Source organism: Pleurodeles waltl, chromosome 2_1 (assembly GCF_031143425.1).
Source record: "Pleurodeles waltl isolate 20211129_DDA chromosome 2_1, aPleWal1.hap1.20221129, whole genome shotgun sequence".
NCBI lineage: Eukaryota > Metazoa > Chordata > Amphibia > Caudata > Salamandridae > Pleurodeles > Pleurodeles waltl.
This window is the reverse complement of record NC_090438.1, coordinates 756,899,060-756,927,041: the sequence shown is the minus strand read 5'-3', so window position 1 is coordinate 756,927,041 and position 27,982 is coordinate 756,899,060.

The window sequence follows — 27,982 nt, the reverse complement described above, 5'->3', positions numbered from 1 at the left end:
CACTACCGGCCCCTTTATGCCCCATCTCAGCACTCCTCTTTAACAGACATTTTGGCCCTGCTAGATGACATACCACTGAAACGGATTTCCTCTGACCAGTGTCATGAGTTGGATGCCCCGCCAACCCAGGCACAGATTAGGGAACCTATCTAATCCCTGAGCATAGGCAAGACATCCTGGGCCGGAAAATACATCGGAACAACGCATTCTGAAACCACGCATGCCTGAACAATGTAGTCGGAACAACAACCGCGTTGATACCACTAACACCTTTACCACAAATGCCTTAACAGCCATTTTTCATTGTAAAGGCATGCCTGGTAAAGGCATGCGTGGAACAGCATGCATGGTTCCAGCAAGCGACCCCCCTGATCACACACCTCACCCTTAAAACAACCGCGACCCCCCCAACCCACCCCTAAAACCACCCCAACCCCTGCCCCTAAGAACTATAACAACCCCAACCTCCTGCCCCTAAACTACCCCGACCTGACCCCTAAAAACTAAAATTGCCCGGACCCCCCACACCGCCCCTAAAATTACAGTGACCCCCCATCCCGCCCCTAAAACCTAAACTACCTCAACCCCACACCCCGCCCCTAAAACTGCCATGACCCCCCACCTTGCCCCTAAAACCTAAAACTACTGTGACCCCCTACCCCACCTCTAAAACCTAAACTACGCCAACTACCCTGAGCCACAACCCCACCCTTAAAACCTAAACCTAACCCCCCACCCCGCCCCTAAAAACTAAAATGACCCCAACCCCCACCCCTAAAACCTAAAACTACCCTGACTCTCCACCCCGCCCCTAAAAACTAAAATTACCCTGCACCTAAAACTACTGTGACCCCTCCACCTCTGCCCATAAAACCTAAACTACCCCACCCCACCCCTAAAACTAACCCAACCCCCCCACCCCTAGAAGTACTGTGGCCCCCCACCCCTAAAACCTAAAACAACCCTGCCTCCCCACCCAGCCCCTAAAAACTAAAATTACCCCGATCCCCGCTACTAAAACATCCGCGACCCCCCCCCCCCCACCTCTGGCCCTAAAACCTAAAACTGCCCGACCCCTGCCACTAAAACCTAAAGCACCCCAACCCCCCTTCCCTAAAACTACTGCGACCCCCACCTCTGCCCTTAAACCTAAAACTTCCCCCAACCCCGCCCCTAAAACCTAAACTGCCCCCACCCCTAAAACTACTACAACCCCCACCGTGCCCCTAAAACCTAAAACTACCCCGACCCTCCACCCCACCCCTAAAACTACTGTGACCCCACCCCAAAACCTAAAACTACCTCAACTTCCCACCACGCCCCTAAAAACTAAAATTACCCGACTCCGCCATGAAAACTACCACGACTCCCCACCACCACCCCTAAAGACTAAAACTACCCCTGCCCCTAAACCGCAAACTACCCCAACCCCCCACCCCACCCCTAAAACTACCGTGGCCCCCCACCCTACCCCTGAAACCTAGAGCTACCCCGACCCCCACCCGGCCCCTAAAACTACTGTGACCCCCGACCCCACCCCAAAACAAAACTACCCTGACCTCTGGCCCTAAAACTTAAAGCACCCCACCCCAAAACCTAAAATTACCCAAACCCTCCACCCTGCCCCTAAAAACTAAAATTGCCCCAACCACCCACCCCATTCCTAAAAAACTAAAACTACCCCCACCCGCCCTAAAACTACCCCCAACCCTACCCCAGCCTCACTTTTCTGACCACGTCATGTCCGATCCTGAGTCTGTTTTCCTCTGCCTTAACCACACATGTTCGTTGTTCAGGACATGCATGGTTAAGGCAGAGAAAAACAGGGTTGTTTTTCATGAAAGCATTGTTCCGCTTTCGTGGATAGCGCACGTCGCTTTTCAGCTGTCGTTGCTGAGGCTGTTTCCCCCTGGGCCGTGATCCTGTAGGGCATACCCGGATCTCTTGGTACAGTGACTGGAACAATTGTGTGTGGCGGTTGCAGCTGAAGCCACGCTAGTGCTGTTCCTTCAAGAGGCCCAGTTTGAGGAAATGGACAGTATTATATGGTGTGGTTGTGCGACTCCACTGTGTAATGCACTTACCAACCCCTTTAGATCCAGTAAGTTTTATCTGTCAAACCCTCATCTCAAACCTGGGTAGTCGTGGTACTGAGCAGCAAGGTTTACACAGTTGAACAAGTTTAAATTGAAACCGCACCAACGCAATTGAAGAAGAAATCAACATGACACTCAAGAAATTCAACACCAAGTTTTAAAAACAGACTGTATTTTTATACGAATTTAGACACATCAAAAAGATCCACTAGAAGGTTCCAGAGATATGGATTTTACAAGTAATAACAGATCAAACCATTTTCACCCAGCCACAAGCAAGCCTTGGCAAATTCACCAAATTTTACACTAGAAAATATTTCAAGGACAACTTGGGTAAGTGTCAAGATGATCGAGGAGAAGTATTTAGGACAACCATCTCTGGCAGGCAGGTAGCTAGTCACGGGGACCAGCAAGGACTTTAGAAACAGTTATCTCCACAGAATAGGTAGTGTTCAATCAGTTCCAGGCCTTTTATCCATGTTACATTGCATCAGGATTGAGTGATCCTGAGGCAAGGGATGAAGGATGCTCCACGGATGCTGTGAATGTGACGCAGTTGACTGGGGTTCCTGCAAGGATTCGTAAGTCCATGAAGGTAGTGAGGGGGTCCTGGTTGCAGGGTTGTTGTCCCACAAAATCCTCTCTGGTCTGACTAAAGTCTTATCACCACTGGAATACCAGTCGCACGGTGTCAGGGTCACAAGCCATTCCTTTCTGAGTCAATAATCCTCTTTCTGAGGGTCCTAACAGCACTCCAGCAGCATTCCCGGGCTAAGCGAACTTGGATGCAGCTCTGCATCGTGTCTTGGCCCTTGGAGCTGCACGGTGATGGTGGTACCGGTTTGTTGATTTTGGGGCTTCCAACTTGCCCAGCAGGGTTTTTCAGCTGTTGTGTCCCTCTCCTGCAAACAAGAGGCCAGTCAGCTGACCCTTGGAGTCTTTTGTGTTGCCTGGTTCTCTGGAGACAGTTTCTCCTTTGAGCAGCACAGCAGGTGCAGTCCCTTCCTTTATTAGCCACCCGGTGAAGGAGGTGTGGTCCTCTTCAGTGCTGCTTCTATTTGCCTGTACCTCAATGTAGCAGGCCAGTCCTCCTTCATTCCTTCTTCCATTCGGTAGAAATGTGAGTTCTACCTGCCAGGGGTGCCCTATATATATTCAAAAAATGCCCTCAAAATAGGATGCGGTTGGTATCCAAAGGGCTACCAGGTTCCCTCCCTCCAGATGACCACTTCCTATGAAGTGTGGCATCTGGCTATCCCAGATGCACCATTCTCCCCACTCTCAACATGGAGAGACCTCTCGCTCAACACTCAGAGCTCCTTAGTCAACCCTCAGAAGTGTGGCTCCCAAGGGGGCTTCACACACCTGGAAAAACAGGTTTGACAACTATCTTCCCCTTTCCTGCTCCTAGTGCAAGGCTGTTGACTTAAACAACAGAACGCCTCTATCCTAAGTGCTATCCACCTGCCCTTCAAAGGTGGCTTCTTCATTGAAGTTTGCCTTTTAGGGTAACTCCTGTATGGCTTTCTGCAGAAGGGAGGTAACTCCTCTCTCCCATGCAGCCCCCTTTTGTGTTCTTTCCTGGAAGTCATTAGCATGATTCCCCATAAAGGCAAAAAGCTGCCTGCAGGACAAGCCCCGTGAGCATCTGTGAATGGGCACTGGAAACCTTTGGAAACTAAAGTGGCAACTTCTAAGGTTGTACTTTGCCCACCAGTGATATTAAATTTGATGTAACCATTTAATTGGATTTAATGCACTGATTCTTTTGATACCAATACCAACCTTAGTAGCCCCATTCAGAATTTAGCAGGGCTGGGGTGCCAGCCTGTAACTTTGAATTTGCCAAAGGGGGTACTAGCCTTTCCACAGTAATACCTGCAATTTAGTGTTTTTACCCCTGGACATGTAAAAGTACAGGTTTAACTTTTTAAGATACAGCATCCTGCTTTAGGGTCTGTTAGGACTGCGATAGGGTTGACATACGTACTTTAAAAAAGGAGTTTTGGACTTTACCATTACTTTAAATGGCAAATTAGAGATAGCAGTTTTAAACTGCAGTGGCAGACTGGGAACCATGTTTTACTTTGTCGTACTTATGGGGGCAGAACTAGTGCTGCGGTCCATGAAAGACACCTAAACCTACAATCCATAGGTACCCCTGGCACCCTATATCATGGGCTTATAAGTAAGTCGGGTTATGCCAAGTGGGGACAATCCAATTGAACATACACCATTTAAGGGTCAGAACACATGCACTGAGTCTTGCTTAGCAGCGCTCAGAGCATTTCAGAGCAATCTCACACCAGTACCTAGTAGTCAAAATGGGGACACAAAATGAGGAGATAAATGTGCAAAAAGGTTGTTTTCTTTCACACAGTGGCCATCTACAAACTGGCCAAAGATGTGGCTGACCTCTCTTCCTATTGACCACTCACTATACTTAACACAGATCACAAGCTTCCAGGCAAGATCCTGGCAGACCACCTATTGCCTTTACTACCCTGTTTGGTACACCCCAACAAGAGCAGGTTTGTGCCGGGGAGGCACTGAAAATTCGCAGGCTGTACAGGATTATTGAATTTCCCCCCAGGTCTTTCTCTAGAGCAACATGTCTGGTCTTGGAGCTAAAAAAGCCATTCAACTTCCTAGACTGTGATCACCTATTTGCATATCTCAGAAGAACTGGCCTAGAAACCAACTTGCTACACATGAGCAAGGTTGTAGGAAGTTAAGATACTGTGCACAGAGTCCAAGGGTTCCCCTTAGAGGTTGATAGTGGCAATAAAATATAATACTAATGCTCTATTTTGTGGTAGTGTGGTCGAGCATTAGGCTTATCAGAGAGTAGTGTTAAGCATTTGTTGTACACACACAGACAATAAATGAGAACACACACTCAAAGACAACTCCAGGTCAATAGGTTTTTGTATGGAAAAATATTATTTTCTCATTTTATTTTAGAACCACAAGATTCAGAATTTAGGTAAGTACATAAATTGTAAGGTACTTGACACAGGTAAGTATGGAACTTTGAATTAAAACAGTAATGTTCACAAGTTTGGCAAAAATGGCAATAAGCTTTTTTAAAAGTGGACACCGCAAAACAAATCAACAGTTCCTGGGGGAGGTAAGTATTGGTTAGTTTCTCAGGTAAGTAACGCACTTTCAAGTTCAGTCTCCTGGGCATAGGCAGCCCACCGTTGGGGGTTCAAGTCAACTCGAAACACCCAGCACCAGCAACACAGGGTCAGTCAGGTGCAGAGGTCAAAGTAGGGCCCAAATAACATACTGTAGGTGCCTACGGAGAACAGGGGTGCTCTGGTTCCAGTCTGCTAGCAGGTAAGTACCTGCGTCCTTGGGGAGCAGACCAAGGGGGTTTTGTAGGGTCTCAGGGGGGGGGGGTGCCAAACAGGCACACAAAATACACCCTCAGCGGCACAGGGGCAGCCAGGTGCAGTGTGCAAAGTAGGTATTGGTTTGTAGATAGGAATCAATGGAGAGAACTGGGGGTCACTCTGGCGATGCAGGCAGGCCACAGGGGGGCTTCTCGGTCCCAGCCACTAACTGGGCTAGGATGAGGGCCACCTGCTGGTCACTCCTGCACTGGTAGTTGGTTCCTCTCAGTCCTGGGGGCTGCAGGTGCAGTGCTTCTTCCAGGTGTCGGGTTCCTTTGTTACTGGGCAGTCGCGTCAGGGGGAGCCTCTAGATCCTCTCTGCAGGCGTCGCTGTGGAGGTGCAGGGAGGTCGACTCAGGGTGCCCACGTTGTTGGAGTCACCTGGGGGTACTCTCTGCAGTGTTGGTTCTTCTGGACATGAGCCAGGGGCGTCGGGTGCAGTGTGTGAAGACTCACGCTTCTGGAGTGAGGCTGGAGTCTCTTTAAAGATGGTTACTTTGTTGCAGTTTTGGACAGAGATGCTGTCCTCTGGAGTTTCTTGGTGCTTTAGGTGCAGGTCAGTCTTCTGAGTCCTCAGAGGTCACTGGTCCCGCTGGATGCGTAGCTGTGTAGGTTCTCTGAGTCTGGAGACAGGCCGGTAGGGCTGGGACCAAGTCAGTGGTCGTCTCTGCAGGTCATTTAGGTCAGCAGTCCTTCTTCTTGTTTCAGGTTGCAGAAATCTAATTTCGTGGGTTCGGGGTCACCCCTAAATACTCAATTTAGGGGTGTGTTTAGGTATGGGGGGTTGTGCCTCCTTCCTGTGGGGAGGGGAGGCACATCCCTAATACTATTGGGGAATCCTCCAAAACAAGATGGAGGATTTCTTGAGGCAGGGGTCACCTCAGCTCATGACACCTTAGGGGCTGTCCTGACTGGTGGGTGACTCCTTGTTTTTTTCATTATCTCCTCCGGACTTGCCGCCAAAAGTGGGGGCTGTTTCTGGGAGGTGGACATCTCCACTAGCTGGAGTGCCCTGGTGTGAGAAGGTAGCCTCTTTCTAGCCTTGTTACCCCCACTTTTGGCCTGTTTGTGAGTGTATGTCAGGGTGTTTGTCACTGTTTTCACTGTCTCACTGGGATCCTGATAGCCAGGCCTCAGTGCTCATAGTGAAAACACCATGTTTTCAGTATGGTTGTTATGTGTCACTGGGATCCTGCTAGTCAGGACCCCAGTGCTCATAGGTTTGTGGCCTATATGTATGTGTCACTGGGACCCTGTCACACAGGGCCCCAGTGCTCATAGGTGTGCATGTATATGTTCCCTGTGTGGTGCCTAACTGTCTCACTGAGGCTCTGCTAATCAGAACCTCAGTGGTTATGCTCTCTCATTTCTTTCCAAATTGTCACTGACAGGCTAGTGACCATTTTTACCAATTTACATTGGCTTACTGGAACACCCTTATAATTCCCTAGTATATGGTACTGAGGTACCCAGGGTATTGGGGTTCCAGGAGATCCCTATGGGCTGCAGCATTTCTTTTGCCACCCATAGGGAGCTCTGACAAATCTTACACAGGCCTGCCACTGCAGCCTGAGTGAAATAACGTCCACGTTATTTCACAGCCATTTTACACTGCACTTAAGTAACTTATAAGTCACCTATATGTCTAACCTTTACCTGGTAAAGGTTAGGTGCAAAGTTACTTAGTGTGAGGGCACCCTGGCACTAGCCAAGGTGCCCCCACATTGTTCAGAGCCAATTCACTGAACTTTGTGAGTGCGGGGACACCATTACACGCGTGCACTACATATAGGTCACTACCTATATGTAGCTTCACCATGGTAACTCCGAATATGGCCATGTAACATGTCTATGATCATGGAATTGCCCCCTCTATGCCATCCTGGCATTGTTGGTACAATTCCATGATCCCAGTGGTCTGTAGCACAGACCCTGGTACTGCCAGACTGCCCTTCCTGGGGTTTCTCTGCAGCTGCTGCTGCTGCCAACCCCTCAGACAGGCAGCTGCCCTCCTGGGGTCCAGCCAGGCCTGGCCCAGGATGGCAGAACAAAGAACTTCCTCTGAGAGAGGGTGTGACACCCTCTCCCTTTGGAAAATGGTGTGAAGGCAGGGGAGGAGTAGCCTCCCCCAGCCTCTGGAAATGCTTTGTTGGGCACAGATGTGCCCAATTCTGCATAAGCCAGTCTACACCGGTTCAGGGACCCCTTAGCCCCTGCTCTGGCGCGAAACTGGACAAAGGAAAGGGGAGTGACCACTCCCCTGACCTGCACCTCCCCTGGGAGGTGTCCAGAGCTCCTCCAGTGTGCTCCAGACCTCTGCCATCTTGGAAACAGAGGTGCTGCTGGCACACTGGACTGCTCTGAGTGGCCAGTGCCACCAGGTGACGTCAGAGACTCCTGCTGATAGGCTCCTTCAGGTGTTAGTAGCCTTTCCTCTCTCCTAGGTAGCCAAACCCTCTTTTCTGGCTATTTAGGGTCTCTGTCTCTGGGGAAACTTCAGATAACGAATGCATGAGCTCAGCCGAGTTCCTCTGCATCTCCCTCTTCACCTTCTGATAAGGAATCGACCGCTGACCGCGCTGGAAGCCTGCAAACCTGCAACATAGTAGCAAAGACGACTACTGCAACTCTGTAACGCTGATCCTGCCGCCTTCTCGACTGTTTTCCTGCTTGTGCATGCTGTGGGGGTAGCCTGCCTCCTCTCTGCACCAGAAGCTCCGACGAAATCTCCCGTGGGTCGACGGAATCTTCCCCCTGCAACCGCAGGCACCAAAAAGCTGCATTACCGGTCCCTTGGGTCTCCTCTCAGCACGACGAGCGAGGTCCCTCGAATCCAGTGACACCGTCCAAGTGACCCCCACAGTCCAGTGACTCTTCAGCCCAAGTTTGGTGGAGGTAAGTCCTTGCCTCACCTCGCTGGGCTGCATTGCTGGGAACCGCGACTTTGCAAGCTACTCCGGCCCCTGTGCACTTCCGGCGGAAATCCTTCGTGCACAGCCAAGCCTGGGTCCACGGCACTCTAACCTGCATTGCACGACTTTCTAAGTTGGTCTCCGGCGACGTGGGACTCCTTTGTGCAACTTCGGCGAGCACCGTTTCACGCATCCTCGTAGTGCCTGTTTCTGGCACTTCTCCGGGTGCTACCTGCTTCAGTGAGGGCTCCTTGTCTTGCTCGACGTCCCCTCTCTCTGCAGGTCCAATTTGCGACCTCCTGGGCCCCAGCAGCGTCCAAAAACGCCAAACGCACGATTTGCGTGTAGCAAGGCTTGTTGGCGTCCATCCGGCGGGAAAACACTTCTGCACGACTCTCCAAGGCGTGGGGGCTCCATCCTCCAAAGGGGAAGTCTCTAGCCCTTGTCGTTCCTGCAGTATTCACAGTTCTTCAGCCTAGTAAGAGCTTCTTTGCACCAACCGCTGGCATTTCTTGGGCATCTGGCCATCTCCGAGTTGCTTGTGACTTTTGGACGTGGTCCACTTGTTCCACAGGTACCCTCAGTCAGGAATCCATCGTTGTTGCATTGCTGATTTGTGTTTTCCTTGCATTTTCCCTCTAACACGACTATTTTGTCCTTAGGGGAACTTTGGTGCACTTTGCACTCACTTTTCAGGGTCTTGGGGAGGGTTATTTTGCTAACTCTCACTATTTTCTAATAGTCCCAGCGACCCTCTACAAGGTCACATAGGTTTGGGGTCCATTCGTGGTTCGCATTCCACTTTTGGAGTATATGGTTTGTGTTGCCCCTATCCCTATGTTTCCCCATTGCATCCTATTGTAACTATACATTGTTTGCACTGTTTTCTAAGACTATACTGCATATTTTTGCTATTGTGTGTATATATATCTTGTGTATATTTCCTATCCTCTCACTGAGGGTACACTCTAAGATACTTTGGCATATTGTCATAAAAATAAAGTACCTTTATTTTTAGTATAACTGTGTATTGTGTTTTCTTATGATATTGTGCACATGACACTAAGTGGTACTGTAGTAGCTTCACACGTCTCCTAGTTCAGCCTAAGCTGCTCTGCTAAGCTACCATTATCTATCAGCCTAAGCTGCTAGACACCCTATACACTAATAAGGGATAACTGGGCCTGGTGCAAGGTGCAAGTACCCCTTGGTACTCACTACAAGCCAGTCCAGCCTCCTACACCTGGTGCATTGTAACACGAAGCCTGAGCCTTTGACGCTCACTGCTAGGTGTTATAGTTCCTGCAGGGGGAGGTGTGAAGCACCTCCACCCAGTGCAGGCTTTGTTTCTGGCTCCAGAGAGGACAAAGGCTCTCAACCCAGGGGGTCAGAAAGTAGTCTCAGTGGCAGGCTGGCACAGACCAGTGAATCCTGCACTGAAGGAATGGGTAAAATATAGGGGGGCATCTCTAAGATGCCCTCTGTGTGCATTTTTTTAATAAATCCAGCACTGGCATCAGTATCGGTTTGTTATTCTGAGAAGTTTGATACCAAACTTCCCAGTGTTCAGTGTAGCCATTGTGGAACTATGGATTTCGTTTTGACAAACTCCCAGACCATATACTTAATATGGCCACACTGTACTTACAATGTCTAAGAATAGACTTAGACACTGTAGAGGCATATTGCTCATGCAGCTATGCTCTCACCTGTGGTATAGTGCACCCTGCCTTAGAGCTTTAAGGCCTGCTAGAGGGGTGACTTACCTATGCCACAGGCAATATTTTGTGTGCATGGCATCCTGAGGGGGATGCCATGTCGACTTTGCCTTTTTGTCCCCACCAACACACAATCTCCAATGGCAGAGTGCATGTGTTAGGTGAGGGGTCCCTTAGGGTGGCACAACACATTCTGCAGCCCTTAAGGACTTCCCCTGGTCACAGGGCCCTTGGTACCACTGGTACCTTTTACACAGGACTTATCTGTGTGCAGGGGTGTGCCAATTGTGGAAACAATCGTACATTTTTAGTGAAAGAACACTGGTGCCGGGGTCTGTTTAGCAGGGTCCCAGCACACTTCTTAATCAAGTCAGCATCAATATCAGGGAAAAAGTGGGTGGGTAACTGCCATAGGGAGCCATTTTCCTACAAAGGTGTTTTTTAAAGATCCTCTTGTGAGGGTCAAAATAGGGGACCTAATATCCTGTTCAACTGGAGTACACAGTGGCACTACGAAGGGCTGACCCTTGTTCCCTCTTATTTTGTCTCAAGCAATTGAGTCCGTTGCCATTTAGTTATGCCTTTGGGGAGCAACCTGGGGTTTTCCATTAAGCAATAAAACCATCACAGTTCTTGCTTTATGCCAATGACATGTTACTGTAACTGCTGGAAGTGGCGGCAGATGACTCAGACATTGCTAACACCCTGCATGCCATTCACTGCACTTCCAGTGTAAACATCTTGCATTTTTCCCTTTTTGCCTTCTAGCCAGGAAATACACTATGGAGGTAACCTCATTCGATAGCAACCTAAAATGTTCTGGCATCTAAGGATATACATCTATGACAATGAATGAAATATAATCAAAGGCAACATAACCAGTGCAGTAACAGCAATTAGAAACCAGGTGGCCTTTTGGAAGACCTACCCCTATTGAATATTAGAGAGGGTAGCTCTGTCGAAAATGGTCATGATGCCCAGGTTCTTATATTATTTCGCCAGTCTCCCAAGTAGCCTTCCTGGCAAGGATTTTCATCCGTTGAACACATTGCTGGGAGATCTGATTTTGGGAAGTGTAGGATGATGGCCTGGTTTGTAGTGGGTACCTAACGTACCTACACCTTTTAACATACGGTACCTACACCTTATAACAGGTCCAGTTATCCCTTATTAGTGAAATGTAGGCAGTGTCTAGAAGCCAGGATCTCTAGAGGTAGCTGTAGATGAGCAGCCAAGGCTTATCCAGGAGTCATGCTCATGCAATACCACTGTAGTCACACAGTACTCACACACATGAAAGAAAATACTAGGTGTTACAAAAATAAAGGTACTTTATTTTGGGGAGTATAGGAAAGTACCATCTTTCTTGGCATGTTACCCCCAATTTTACCTGTATGTCAGTATGTTTTTGCCTGTCTCACTGGGATCCTGCTGGTCAGGACACCAGTGCTCATAGTGTATGTCCTAATGTCTGTGTCTGTATAGTGCTTAACTGTGTCACTGAGGCTCTGCTAATCAGAACCTCAGTGCTTATGCTCTCTCTGCTTTTAAATTTGTCACTGTGGGCTAGTGACTTCATTTACCAATTTCAATTGGCACACTGGACCCCCACCTTATAAGCCCCTAGTATATAGTACCTAGGTACCCAGGGCATTGGGGTTCCAGGAGATTCTTATGGGCTGCAGCATTTCTTTTGCCCTCCATCAGGAGCTCAGACAAACTCTTCCACAGGCCTGTCATTGCAGCCTGTGTGCAATAGTCCACACACTATTTTACAGCCATTTTCACTGCACGTAAGTAACTTATAAGTCACCTCTATGTCTAACCTTCACTTGCTGAAGGTTAGGTGCAAAGTTACTAAGTGTGAGGGCACCCTTGCCCTAGCAAAGCTGCCCCCATATAGTTCAGGGCCATTTCCCGGGACTTTGTGAGTGTGGGGACGCCATTACACGAGTGCACTACATATAGGTCAATACCTATATGTAGCTTCACAATGGTAACTCCGAATATGGTCATGTAAGGTGTCTAAAATTATGGAATTGTCCCCCATTCCAAATCTGGTATTGGGGAGCCAATTCCATGCATCCTGGGGGCTCCACTATGGACCCCCAGAACTGCCAAACCAGCTCTCTGAGGCTTGCACTGCAGCTACAGCAGCTGCCACCTCACAGACAGGGTTCTGCCCTCCTGGGGTCTGAGCAGCTCAGTCCCAAGAAGGCAGAACAAAGCATTTCCTCCAAGAGCAGGGTGTTACACCCTCTCTCTTTGGAAATAGGTGTTACAGGCTGGGGATGGGTAGCCTCCCCCAGCCTCTGGAAATGCTTTGAAGGGCACAGATGGTGCTCTCCTTACATAAGCCAGTCTACACCGGTTCAGGGACCCCTTGTCCCCTGCTCTGGTGCGAAACTGGACAAAAGAAAGGGAAGTAACCATTCCCCTGTCCATCACAACCCTAGGGGTGGTGCCCAGAGCTCCTCCATTGTGTTCCAGACTTCAGCCATCTTGCTTCGCAAGGTGTGGGGGCACTCTGGGGGCCTCTGAGTGGCCAGTGCCAGCAAGTGACGTCAAGAGACCCCTCCTGGTAGGTCCTTACCTGATAAGGTAGTCAATACCCCTCTCATGGCTATTTAGAGTCTCTCCTGTTGGTTCTCCTCAGGTTCTACTTGCAAGTTTCCAGCAGGAATCCTTTGCACTTACCACTTCATCCTCTGACCTCAGAGCAACCGCCGCCAGCTCCAGGAACCGCTGTAACAGCAACAAAGTAAACTCAAAGGGATACTTTTCATCTGCAAATTCATGTCCAACCAGCAACTGCAACAGTTTCCATGGTGTGCCCGCTCTGGGTACTCCCGGTCTTCACCCTGCATTAGAAGGACCCAAGAAATCTCCCGTGGGGTGACAGAGTCACTCCCCTATTCACAGAGGCACCTTCCAAGTCGACGACTGGTACTCCTGGACTCCTCTCACAGCGAAAAGCGTGCTCCTAGAAACACAGAGGGTGGACTCCATCGACATAGACTGTCCTGAGGTCCTGCCGACGCAATTTGGAGGAGGTGTAAGACCTTGCCTTTCCTGAGAGCGACAGTACCCCTGTGCACCGCGTCGTCCTCACCTCCTGAGGCATCTGTGCACTATTTGCAAAATTCCTCTGTGCACAGCCTGGCCCCTGTCCCCAGCACTCTATCCTGCAACGCTCAACTTGCAGAGTTGGCCTCTGGTGGCGTGGGACCCTTCTTTGTAGTGCTGCACCAACCGCACTTTGTACCTCCTTTGTCCCCGTGTCCAGGGACTCCCGTGGGTGCTGCCTGGCATCCTGAGGGCTCTCTAAAGTGCTGAGAGCCCCCTCTTCCTTCTCACATAGAGTTGAAGCCCCCAGGGCCCTCCTGGGTCCAGCCAGCGTCATTTTGACACAAAACGCACATTTGTTGTGACCAAGGTTTGTTGGCCACTTCCAACGCGAAATCACATCTGCATCCATCTTCACGTCGCAGGACATCTTTTGCATCACGCAGGAACCCGCTGGCATCTTCCTAGGGTTCATTTCTGTAGTCTTCGACCAACTGAGGACTCTTCTTTTGCACCCTCTTCTGGGTTGGCACTGTCACCCAAATAAACTACCTTTATTTTTGGTAACACTGACTGTTGTCTTTACTTTTGTATAAGTACTGTGTAACTATAAGTGGTATTGCATGAGCTTTGCATTTCTCCTAGTTCAGCCTAAGCTGCTCTGCATAGCTACCTCTATCAGCCTAAGCTGCTAGAACACTACTACTTCACTAATAAGGGATAACTAGACCTGGTATAAAGTGTGTGTACCCAAGGTACCCACTACAAACCAGGCCAGCCTCCTACAGTGACACGAATGCCAAAAGTACCACAGAGACTACCATAGAGACTATACTCCCTTAGGGGGTAAGTAATACACAAATTATATACACTATTATGCAGAAATGTGGATAAAACAGTTAGAAAACAGTGCAATTAGTGAAAATCACAAGAGTTAGAAATGGGCCTGGGGGAATACAATCCATATACTAAGAAGGTGGAATGCAAATGAGGGTTTCCCACCTAGGCAAGGGTAGTGTATAGAGGGGTGCTGGGAGTACTAGAAAACACCAAAGGTAAGTACTAGAACCTACCCCAGAGCCCAGGAAAGCAGGAGTAAAACACAGTATCTTTCTCAGAACACACAAACACGAGAAAGAACATTATGCAAGAAGCAGGAGAGACTGCAAGACACCAACAGTGGATTCCTGGACCTGAAGACCTGTAGAAGAAGGGGGCCAAGTCCAGGAAGCACAGAAGAGTCCAAGGAGAACAGAACCCCTGCTAACATGGATGAAGGTGCAAAAGAAGAACCACTGGTGAAGAACAACAGTCAGTACTGACCCCAAGAAGACGGATTCGAGTTCCTGGTTGGTGCAGATGATGTCTTTAGGAAGCTGGCTCTATATATACTATATCAAAGAGAGATATAGGCCCTCATTACAACCTTGGCGGGTGGCCAAGGCCGCCCGCCAAGGTTGAACCGCCGGGCAACCGCCAATGCAGCCGCACTCCAGCGGGGTCTATTATGAGGTTTCTGCCCCCCCGGCCCAGCGGGGATCTCGGCCACAACACGGGAGCCGGCTCCAAATGGTGCCACCGGTGTTGCGGCTGTGCGACGGGTGCAGTTGCACCCGTCGCGCTTTTCACTGTCTGCATAACACAGGGGGACGCGCTGCCCTGGGGGATTTAAACCGCCGGGACCAATGTGCTGGGAAACCACTGGTCCCAGCGGCACTTCCGCCGCGGTCGTAATTCCCCTGGAAGCACCGCCAGCCTGTTGGCGGTGCTTCCTCCAAAACAGCCCTGGCGGTCCAAGACCGCCAGGGTTGTAATGACCTGCATAGTGTGCACAGAGTCCAGGGGTTCCCCAGAGGCTTGATAGATAATATTAATGCTCTATTTCTGGTATTGTGGTCGAGCAGTTAGGCTCATCAGAGGGTAGCGTTAAACATTTGTTGTATACACACAAGCAATAGAAAAAACACACACTCAATGACCTAACTCCAGACAATAGGATTTTATATAGAAAAATATCTTTTGTTAATTTATTTTTAGAACCACAAGATTTAGTTTGCAGGTAAGTACATAAAATGAAAAGTACTTTGCATATACATGATCAGGACTTTGAATGGAATCGACAATGTATACAGTTTTTCTTAAAATGGCAAAAAGCTATTCTAAAAGTGGACACTATTTTTGTACAGTTCCTGGGGGGAAGAAAAGTTAGATCGGTTTACAGGTAAGTACAACACTCACAGTCTCAAACTCTGGGTTTTAGGAAGTCCACTGGTAGGGGTTCAAGTTATCCCCAAACACCCATCACGAGCCACAGGGGGCCGGCCGGGTGCAGATGTCAAAGTTGAGCAATTTTAACGTGGGCTCCTCTGGAGACAGGGGGTACTCGGAATCTAGTCAGACAGCAGGTAAGTACCCGCGTCTCAGAGGGCAGACCATGGGGGGATTAGAGGAGCACTGGAGGGGCCACAAGTAGGCACCAAACACACACCCTCAGCGGCACAGGGGCATCCGGGTGCAGCGTGGAAACAGGACTTCGGGTTTCCAATGCTGGTCTATGAGGAGTCCCCGGGGGTCACTCAGAGGCTGCAGGTGAGGTCCAGGGGGGAGGGTCACCTGATGAATGATGAGGCACCGTGGGTTGGTTTATCCAAGGCCTGGGGGCTGCAGGTGCAGGCGTCAGATATCTTCGTCTGGAGCTCACTTTCGGGGGGGGGGGGGGGTCCTCGGGATTCTCTCTGCAGACATCATTGTGGAAGGGTGGTGTGGTCAATCCAGGGTGGGCACTTGCTTGCAATCACCTGGGGACCATCTCTTGCTGGGTGGACCACCTGGACATGGGCTGTGGTCTGGACTCACACATCCGGAGTGGGGTGGGAGTACTTCCTTGTAACTTTCTTCAAACAGAGCCGCTGTCCTCTGGAGTTCTTGGTCCTTTTGGATGCAGGGCAGTCCTCTGGAGTTGTCAGAGGTCGCTGGGTCCGATGGACGCATCGCTGGTCTTTTTGCAGGTTCTCTGAAGCAGGAGACAGGCCGATATGGCTGGGGCCTAAGCAGTTGTAGTCTTCCTTCTTCTCTTAAGCTTAGCAGTCCTTCTTCTTGTAGGTCGCCAGAAATCTGGTGAGCTGGGTTCAGTGAGACCCTTAAGTCCTAGATTTAGGGGCATGTTAGGAGTCAGAGGGCAGTAGCCAATGGCTACTGTACCTGAGGGTGGCTACACCCTCCTTGTGCCCACTCCCTTTGGGGAGGGGGCACAGTCCGATCCCTATTGGTCCCTGTCCTCCAAACCAAGATGGAGGATTCTGCAGGGAGGGGGTCACCTCAGCTCTGGACACCTTAGGGGTAGTCCTGGCTGGGGTGGTCACTCCTCCCTATTTTCCCTAATTTTCCCGCCGGACTTGCCTTCTAAAGTGGGCCTTTGTCCAGGGGACGGGCATCTCCACTAGCTGGAGTGCCCTGGGGCACTGTAACCTGACGCTTGAACTTTTGAGGCTCACCACCAGCTGTTACAGCTCCTGAAGGGAGAGGTGTGAAGCACCTCCATCCAGGACAGGCTTTGTTTCTGACCACAAAGTGTACAAAAGCACTCACTCCATGTGGTCAGAAACTTGTCTGAAAGTGGAAGGCTGGTGCAGACTGGTCAGTCCTGTACTAGCAGTTGGGCTAACATACATTTTTCAATAAATCCCACACTGGTATCAGTGTGGGTTTATTGTGCTGAGAAGTTTGATACCAAACTTCCCAGTATTCAGTGAAGCTTTTATGGTGATGTGGAGCTTCTCAAGCAACAGGAGGGCAGAAACCTGTCTGAGAGGTGGCAGCAGCTAGGGCTGCCTGGAAAACCTCAGCAGGCTGGAATGGCAACACTGGGGGGTCCTCTAAGGAGCCCCCAGAGTGCATGGAATCATACTACCAATGCTTGTAAACACCTTGGGGTATGATTCCAACATGTTTGATACCAAAATACCTATGTTCGGAGTTACCATTATGTAGCTGGGCATAGGTAGTTACCTATGTCCAGTACACGCGTAAAATGGCATCCCCGCATTCACAAAGTCCGGGAAAATTGTCCTGGAGGTTGTAGGGGCACCTCTGCTGGTGCAGGGGTGCCCTCACACACAGGTACTCTGCACCCTCCTCTCAGGGCTAGAGGGCCTGCAATAGGGGTGACTTATAAGTGACCTGGTGCAGTGTAAATGGCAGTGAAAGGGTGCATGCACCTTTTCACGCAGGCTGCAATAGCAGTCCTGCAGAAGCCTTTGGATGGGTTCCCTATGGGTTGCAAAAGATAGGCTGCAGCCCATAGGGATCCCCTGGAACCCCAATGCCCTGGGTACCTAAGTACCATACTAGGGACTTTTAAGGGGGCACCTGTATGCCAATTGTGGGCGAAATACTGGGTTTACCAGTATGCAGCAACCAAATCTAGAGGAGAGAGAGCATAATCACTGGGGTCCTGGTTAGCAGGATCCCAGTGAACACAGTCAAGCACACTAACAGGCAGAAAATGGGGGTAACCATGGCAGAAAGAGGGTACTTTCCTACAGGAAGTGGCCATCGGAGAGTGTCTGACTGTTGCAAAAATGTAGGTCCCATTGCTTAAGGGAGGGTGGGAGTACCCAGTTTTGAGCACTATTACCTGGCTTCCAAAATACAATGGTTTATTCACTGGCTGTTTGAAATATACTTGGATGATATTATCCACCTTACAAGCTCCAGTGCTGAAGAAGGCAGTGTCACTTCTATTTTTGTCCTCTGTAAAGATTCAGAAAGATCTGCCCACACCTGCTGAAAGTCTCTTGTGATTGCTTACGTCTTACTTCCCACACAACATCTTCTTATGCAGCAGCAGCTCCTCTCACCAACCTTTTAGGGAAGTGAGTGTGCCATCACAAGGACTCAATTAAAATGATGGAGATTAACTGGGCTCAAAACCATTGGCGAAAGTTTCAGGACGTTCTACTACCATTCGAAGAGATTGCTGAACAATATATAATTTAAGAATACGTAATTCCCAAAGGCCAGTTTATAGCAAAAATGTAATCTCCTGCGTGCTCCATCAGGGCTGCCACATTGCTCTGGAAGATTCCCCACCATATGTGGTGCTCCAAGCCCTTCACACCTTGGGGGCTAGAAGAACTCTTCAGCTGGCTAGCTAGGGGATTCAGTGAGCCCTGTCAGGTCCCCCCAACACTGGTATGAGTAAAATGGGAGAGACCTTGGCAAGGCCGTCAACAACAGAGAGTGGGATTCCACCCATCCACAGCCCTCTGCGACAAGCTATCGGACTACTTCCACTGCAGGATCTTCGACATCTACAGCAACTTTAATCCCCAGGCCACCAACCTCAACCTTCCCAACCCTCTAACACACACCCCCACTGGATCACTGAATGGAAGCAGCTCTCTACCGAAGATACCATCACTGTAGGAAGTTGACTCTGTATATATTATTTCAAAGTAAGAAATAGTGTGCACAGAGTCCAAGGGTTCCCCTTGGAGGTAAGATAGTGGCAAAAGTAGATAATTCTAATGCTCTATTTTGTGGTAGTGTGGTCGAGCAGTAGGCTTATCAGAGGGTAGTGTTAAGCATTTGTTGCACACACGCCAGGCAATAAATGAGTAACACACACTAAAAGACTCACTCCAGGCCAATAGGTTTTTATATTGAAAAATATATTTTCTTAGTTTATTTTAAGAACCACCGGTTCAAGATTTACAGTTAATACTTTAAATGTAAGGTACTTCACTTAGCTACTTTAGGAACTTTGAATGAAAACAATATCATGTACAGTCTTTGTAAAAAAAAATGGCAATAAGCTATTTTCAAAGTGGACACAGTACCAAAATCGCCAGTTCCTGGGGGAGGTAAGTAAAGGTTAGATTAGGACGTAAGTAAAACACTTACAAGGCTCAGTGCTGGGGCATTGGCAGCCCACCGTTGGGGGTTCAAGGCAACCCCAACGTTACCACACCAGCAGCTCAGGGCCAGTCAGGTGCAGAGGTCAAAGAGGTGCCCAAAACACATATGCGCCTATGGAGAACAGGGGTGCTCCGGTTCCAGTCTGCCAGCAGGTAAGTACCTGCGTACTCGGGGGGCAGACCAGGGGGGTTTTGTATTGCACTGGGGGGACACAAGTAGGCACACAAAACACAGCCTCAGCGGCACAGGGGCGGTCGGGTGCAGTGTGCAAAGCAGGCGTCTGGTTTTGTATAGGTTTCAATGGAGGGACCCTGGAGTCACTCCAGCTGTGCAGGCAGGCACAGGGAGGGCTTCTCGGGACAGCCACCACCTGGGCAAGACAGAGGGTCGCCTGGGGGTCACTCTTGCATCGAAGTTCGGTTCCTTCAGGTCCTGGGGGCTGCAGGTGCAGTGTTGGTTCCAGGCTTCGGGTCCCTTGTTACAGGCAGTTGCGGTCAGAGGGACCCTCTGGATTCTCTCTGCAGTCGTCGCTGTGGGTGCTCAGGGGGGTGGTCTCTGGTTTCTCACGGGCTCGCAGTCACCACGGAGTCCTCCCTGAGGTGTTGGTTTTCTGCAGGTCGAGCCGGGGGCTTCGGGTGCAGAGTGTGGAGTCTCACGTCACCGCAGCTCAGGACACCTTAGGGGCTGTACTCACTGGTGGGTGACTCCTCCTTGTTTTTCTCATTATCTCCTTCAGCCTTGCCGCCAAAAGTGGGGGCAGTGGCCGGAGGGGCAGGCATCTCCACTAGCTGGGATGCCCTGGGGTGCTGTAACAAAAGGGGTGAGCCTTTGAGGCTCACCATGAGGTGTTACAGTTCCTGCAGGGGGAGGTGAGAAGCACCTCCACCCTATACAAGCTTTGTTCCTGGCCACAAATTGACAAAGGCAGTCTCCCCATGTGGCCAGCAACATGTCTGGTGTGTGGCAGGCTGGTAGGAACTGGTCAGCCTACACTAGAAGTCGGTTAGGTATTCAGGGGTCATCTCTAAGATGGCCTCTGGATGTATGTTACAATAAATTGCACACTGGCATCGGTGTGCATTTATTGTGCTGAGAAGTTTGATACCAAACTTCCCAGTTTTCAGTGTAGCCATTATGGAACTGTGGAGTGTTTGACAAACTCCCAGACCATATACTCTTATGGCTACCCTGCACTTACAATGTCTAAGGTTTTGCTTACACTGTAGGGGCATAGTGCTCATGCACATATGCCCTCACCTGTGGTATAGTGGACCCTGCCTTAGGGCTGTAAGGCCTGCTAGAGGGGTGACTTACCTATGCCACAGGCAGTGTGAGGTTGGCATGGCACTCTGAGGGGAGTGCCATGTCGACTTAGTCATGTGGAGAAGTGTGGCTCAATGGTTAGAGCGCAGACCCTGATGCAGAATTCTGGCCCGGGACCAGGGTTCAATTCCCACCTCAGCGTGTCTTGGGCTCAATTTCCTCAGACCTGATAATTCTCGCATCGGTGCCTAATCTAATTCATGGGTCCCATCTGTAACTCTGGGCAATAGCTTGCTTAGTCTCCACAATGGCCCCAACAGCGCTGGGATGCCTGGCTTCACCTTGGAGGTTGCCCAGGAGTGGACAACTCACAGGGAAAAGCCAGGAGGGGTTCCTCAGCGGTATGCGTACAGTGCCTTGAGACTCTAACGGGTGAGTAGTGCGCTATACAAGTACGAAGTTTATATTCTCCCCACCAGCACACACAAGCTGTGAGGAAGTGTGCCTGTGCTGATTGAGGGGTCCCCAGGGTGGCATAAGACATGCTGCAGACCTTAGAGACCTTCCCTGGCATCAGGGCCCTTGTTACCAGGGGTACCAGTTACAAGGGACTACCTGAGTGCCAGGGTTGTGCCAATTGTGGAGACAAAGGTACAGTTTAGGGAAAGAACACTGGTGCTGGGGCCTGCTTAGCAGGGTCCCAGAACACTTTCAAATCATAACTTAGCATCAGCAAAGGCAAAATATTGGGGGTAACCATGCCAGGGAGGCATTTCCTTACAATCGCCAACATGACTTCCATGCACTTTGGGTCCCCTGCAGACCCCTGCCTGCACCACTTTTACAACCAAAGAAAAGAAGTAATCAGAGCCTGTCGTAGTTTGGACTCTTGTTCTGGGCAAGACTGTTGGTTTAAGATGACAGTACTTATGTTTGTAGGTGACTATGCCTATCCTACAACAAGTCGCAACTGTCGTCCCAACCCTTCCAGCTCACTAGCAGCACCTCACCAAAAACAATAGTAAAAGGTGATTTGTGGCAGCCTTTACGCATGGACTCGAGAACAAGACATCTCAGGGAGTGTCGTGGTTAAACGGAGATTACCCCTTTCTCACAGATACATTATGTCTCAACCAAACACAGGCAATAACGAAGATGCAGTAAAGTTTCAATAGTTTTTATTTAACAAAACTGCAATTTGCGATATGTTGCATGGGTTGCAATGATAAGGATAATGAACAGTGCAAGAAACAGAACTGTGCAGACGAGAGTCATTATTACAAATACCCCCACCATCCTGCAATAGCATGTAAAAGACATGAGAGGTGTGATTTGCCCTAATACCCTAACACGATAGGCCTAACCTCATACCTAAAGGAGAGCTGGGTTTGTTAAACCTAATATGCCAATGCCATGTCCATGAGAGGAGCCCCTAACCCTTGTTACCTTGGAATGAGGTCTCTATCTCAGACTCCGCAGGGACACGAAGACTGGGTCAGCGTCAAGATCACGTGCAGCATCGATATCAGCGATGGTGGCGATGCCCTCTGGTCGGAATCCCTCTGATTATCTGTCTAAAGTGCGATGTATTAATACAGATCTACCAGGACCCTTGACGTAGGTGTGTTCCCAAACAATAGATAACAGACATGCTTGGGGCGGCAATTATTATAAACAAATCCCTCAAAAGTATAGAGAGGGAAAGTCCCTAAGTGTGAACACCTACTGTTTGTTTGTCTTTGTCACTTGATCTTGACGCCTTAGCGCGGTGGCACTTATAATGCAAAGCATAACAAGTGGCCTAACTATAAACAAGGCAGCCATCTTAGATTAATTAAATAATGAAATGGGCTAAGACAGAGCAAGCTAAGTAGGTTAAAAGTCACTAAGTGACGGGGGCACGAGTCTGCAAGCCAAAGGCTAAGCTAACTCCTGTTATCCCATTAAAACAATCTAGGATTCACTACATTCTCCCCATTGCCGTAACAGGTATGACGAAGGTACAGGTACTAAATTGCTCTTAACTAAAAAGCTAAGAGCATAAAAACTAACTAAAAAACTCTTTAAAATGTGTCAAAAAGGAGTAAAAACAGTTCAGCTAAAATACATACAGAGATGTTAATGTCAACCATGACAAGTACAGCGTGCCAAAGCAAAGTCAGTCAGTCAGTCAGTCACAAAACTTTATTCGGCAAATGCCATAAAAGTACAGACAAAAACACAAATACCACACAATAATTACGTTACAGTAAATAGATAGAAGAATAAAATAGTACCATATCTAAAACATTACGTAAACATCCGGTCTAAAATCCCATAAAATAAACAAATAAAACTCATAACATAAGGAAAATCACAATAACAGAATACAAAAATTAACTTACAATATTAAACTATACATACATAAACATTTAAAATGAAATGAGCCTTTTCCTAATACTTAAAGAAGCTGTAACAAAATCTAATACAAAATGACAAATTTGCCTATCTGGCAATCTCTGAAAATATATTAAAGCTTCCTTGTAATGGATGGGTCTAACAAAACGTAAAGTGGGTAAAATGCAAACCCCTCTAGGAGCAGCATTAAAAGGGCAAAAGAGAAAAAAGTGCAAAGTACTCTGGGTTGATCTAGAATCACAGGGACAAAGAGGTAAATCCCTTTTCCAAAAACATGGTTCAGGAAACGCTACCTTAAAATGAATTAAATTAAGTCTAAAAAGTGTTAAAAAAGAAAGTATCTTAAAACTGGAAAACCAGGTCAGATAAGGTTCAAGGCATGGGGCTGTCACAACCTGAGAATAGGAATCAAAGGATTTTAATTTCAGAGAACTGCAAAATCTCAGGTCTGATATGTACTCGGAGTAAGTAGCCTTCAGAACGGACCTAGAATTTATAGTTAATAGGTGAGGTTCATCAAACATATATCTAAGACCTAAATTCTCAAAAGAGTTTCGTAAAAACATAAGCCAGGGGATCCTATTTGAATTTTCCAATTGTAAGCATTCAGAACAAGTACAGCGTGCCAAAGCAAAGTCAATTTGAATGCATAATTTTAATCGGGAAATAGCAAGCCAATTCATCAAATTATTTGCTGTAATCATTATCTCGAAGAGTGTCATCGAAGTCACCAATCAAGGACCTCAAAAATTAGTCCACATCATCTGATGTTAAGTAGAGTGCTGGGCGGACAAACTGTTCCACAGAGCAGTAGTGAGCAGTAGTCTCTAGTGTAAAGTCATCCGCTGCAGTGCAGTCGTCCATGGTAGACATCAAAACGGAAGGCTCATAGGTGGCCTCGCGGAGCAACCTCAGTCTCAAGGGGCATGACCATGTATGAACCCTCATCGGGGACATCAGCATTTCGTGGTCCACAGGAGATGTCGGTGCAAAAGCAAGGCAGACCATAGGCAGATGTTCAAAGAGGCACCACATGCAGCGAAAACTGGTTGCACGCACCAGAGAAGGGGACGAAATGACAACGACCAATCATGCTCCAATTCCACCAGCAAGGGTGCACCGAAGATCCGAACCATGGGTTCACGGCACGGCGGAGTTGGTGGGAGCGGCTCCATTGCTCTGCGTAGCTGGAAAGAAACAACCACTGCGAATCAGAAGAAATAGCAGTAGTAGTCCACCAATTAAAACCAAAATAATTGGAAAGCCACCAAACAAACTTGAAAAGAGCGAATGAATGGCCAACGGGATGACTCCGAAGACAGTCTGGAAGATGGACATGAAACCAGACCCAACAGCCTTAAAGAAATGGACAATCCCAGTAGTGCTCAAAGCATTGAATATTCTGGATATCAGTTCACCAAAGTGCTTGGGGAAGTTGGTATTTAATAGGGATTGTATCTCGGCTGATGATCTCGCAATCTGGAGAGCATACGTCTCTCTGGCGGATGTCAAGGCAACCTGTTTTTTAAACAATAGCACCTTTAGCCTGCTCAGCTTGTCATAGTTCACAATAATAGTATCTATGTGGAGCCACATGTCAGATACTTTTATCTCTCGTGTGGGAAGGAATAAAACATGTCCGCAACACGTAACGACCTTTGAGACCGAGATTGCGTAGGCAATTCCTGGTCTCATGCTGCAACAACTTTGATCGTTCAGTACCACATAACTTCCATTGGAAAGTACATGCAATACCGGTCGAATCAAAGGGACGGGAGTACCCTTCAGAAAACAGGCCAAGTTTGTGACACCCACATTGCAAAGGCCGTGAAGGGACACCTGCTTACATATCATCGAATGACTAACAGTAGTCTCACATTCGCTTCCGCTAAGAAAGACCTCTGTTTCGCCATTCAGACATTTATAATCAAAGGGCAGCTCCCACTCTTCCTTAATATAGCTATCGCCTAGTTGCTCGTACCTTCCCACTGCAAGATATTTCAGGCAGCTTGAGAAACGAAAGGTCGAAATGGGTAAATTAATTATGTCATGTAAGAGCCAAATAGTTGAAGGACTCTCTGCTACCGTGAACGGCAACTTGTCTAACTTCTCTACGTGAAGCATGGTGAAACTAGCTTCCCTTTTAGCCTTTGTCTGTTGTTCCCCGGAAAAGTTAAAAGCAGTGAATAATTCACTCCCATTAATATATGTCCATGGAATGCGGCCATTTTTCAGCATCTGTAATGTCCAACCCAGCTGCATGATGGAACGTAGCTGTGTTTGTCCATGATATAACCGGGACAAGTCTGTCTGAGTGACATCAATAGCAGACGACACTATGTTTGATAAGGAATATATCCTGTTGGACAGAGTGTTCATGCCGTTGTCGACAACTGCTAAAGCCTTCGCTAAGTTTTCTTTATACAATTGCCTTAAACTTGCAGCAGCTTCAATCTGTGAAAGTTTCAAGATGTAATTACACATAGCATATAGGAACCTTTTCGTGCACTGTTTTCTAGGACCTAGCAGAGAGTCCTGCAAGTCTACATCTTCAGAAAGAGTGTTCAGATGTTTCTTAACTGTGGCTAACGTGCTAGTCTATACCCATTGTTGGCACAGTTTACCCACATGTTGACCTGTTGACAAAGCGAGGGTCTGGCCTGTTAATTGAAAAAAACCCTGAAGAGTTCCAAAAATGCGCTTGACACTCATTAGTGTCAGTTGGCCATATTAACCACCCGCCGGGACTGGAAAGTGAAGAATTATAGGTACCAGTCCTAACCATTCCATCTAGTCTTTCCCCGATGATATTAAGGAAATATTGCCTATCTTTAAACCTTGCCGGAGTGGAGATACTGGGCGTATTCATGTCTTTAATTTTTGCTAACCCCAGACAGGATGTCTGCTGAATAGTGTCATTTAAGAAAATAATTTGCACTGGAATCAGGCATGCTCGAAATAAATCCTCTCTACCCAGTATCTGCCAATCTTGTGTTCCCCATACACTTTTCAAGTCAATAGTGCTCTTCCAGTATTTGTAACCTTCAACTGCGAGCCGGGAAACAAAGGGATCTGAATAAATTAGTTTTGTGTCAGTTAGCAACATTTTCCTAATTTGTGCTGGAGGTAATTTAAAATAATACGACTCCGCATTTTTCGTGTCATGCCCAGAAAAGTATGTACATTTATCAGTATAGTATTTTGGGCTCCCCACTGGTGGTGTTGAACAGTGTTCCCACTGTGTGTAGTTTAATACTGGTCTGTGTCTAGTGGCACGGTGTAGGTAGGGATGTCCCCAATTGTTATAACAGAACATTTCCCCATAATTCATTGTATGTTCATATACATCATCACTTTCAAATACGGAATAGTCCTTCATTTCAGTTAGCATGGAATCAACTGTTTGGACATACCAATCATCAGATACAACATCAGGTGTAATTACATCTGTCATTGATATTTTGAACACACATGGTATTTGAATAATCTCTTTAGGCCTGTATATATCAAAAGGAACTTTGTCCCACACAATCCCATCAGAAATCGGTAATGCTGTAATATTTACAAGGGACAAGTCTCTTCGGACCTTATGTGAGGAATGATATGGAGTTAAGACCTCATCCACAGGCTCAACAGAGGAGCGTTCAGGAATATAGTTACCATTTATGAGCAGAAAGAAAACAGTCACAAAACCAACCCCAAAAAATAATGCTGATAATGGCAAACAGAACCAGAAATAGTTCCACAGGTAGATTAAATAGTTCTTTTTAAGCCATTGATACAGCTTACTTCCTGTTGAAACATTGTGAATCACAGTAGTGGACGAATCTGAAGAAAAGTCATCAATGTCTATGCAATAGCCAGAGGCAGTCTCTGCAAACACGGGAGCCGGTGCATTATTTGTACTTCGGTCCACATTGCGTGGAGGCTCTTGGTAGACAGTGTCATCATTCTGTGATGTGTTGGTGTAAAAAACAGCCAAATCATGGACAGGAGTTGTCATTGAAGTGGTGAATGGAACTAGCAAAAGTTCATTTTCCGCCCTCCCCATGGTCGAGGAGGTGTCTGGAACAGCGTTGGACATTGTTGCATAGTCCGTAGTAGTGTTGTTCATCCTACTATGTAGATGTATGTCCTGTTGGGTAGTGAGAGGGGATCGGGAACCACCCAAGGGATCTCTTAGTCTACTGTGAAGGATCGGCCACATGGTGTAATTTGATGTCATCAATGGAAATAATCTGTTTGTTCGAGAGCCAGACAGTGGTGGTAAGATGACAGTCCTGGTACCTTGAATTCCCAAGACCGGTACAGGTGCTCTGTATGATGGACCGAATTCCTTCTTCACAGCGATCTTTTCATGAACCAGATCCCCAACTTTAGAAATCCAGCTAGTCGAAGTTTTTTCTAAATCCCTTATTCCCGAGGTGGCAGCACTGGTAGATGATTTATCATCACAAAATTGCTGAAGCTCCTGTAAGACAGTGAGATGTTCATTTATGTCAAATGGTGTTTCTGCTGCCACCAAACCAGGGGCATCAAGATCTGGGACATACATAGGTATCCCAAAGAGAACCTCATAAGGAGTGCATCCCCCCAAGGACCGTCTTGGTAGATTATTCAGTGCTCTCTGGACCCCATATAGGTGATGTAACCAACTGCTGCCTGAACCTAATACTCGAGCTGTTAAAGAATGCTTTAGATCACGATTCCGCCTCTCCACTACCGAATTTCCCTCGGGATGGTATGGTGAGGAGAAATGGAGTTCAACACCCATCGTCCCCATGGTGTCTCTGAGTGCCTTAGATGCAAATGCAGGGCTCTGGTCCGAATGGAATGCTGCAACCGCATATGTACCGATAAAGATCAGCAAGCCTTTTATAACAGTTTGAGCCACAGCCGACCACTTTGGCCTTACCCAGGAATCTAGGACAAGAATCTACAGCGACTAGAATATATTTGTATGCACCATCAGGCTGTAAGGGACCACAATGGTCCAGGTGCACACACTGTAGTGGCCTGTTGGACACTAAGAGGGATGTCTGCGGTGGGCATTTCGATATTAGAACCCTTTATCTGCTGGCAAATGTCACAACGAAGGACATATTTTTTTGTCCATCTGCATAGACCAGGCCACCAGAAGCGTTTCTGTAAGAGTGTTATCGTCGCCGATATACCAGCACGTGCAGAAGTGGCACCCTCATGCGCTGCTTTTA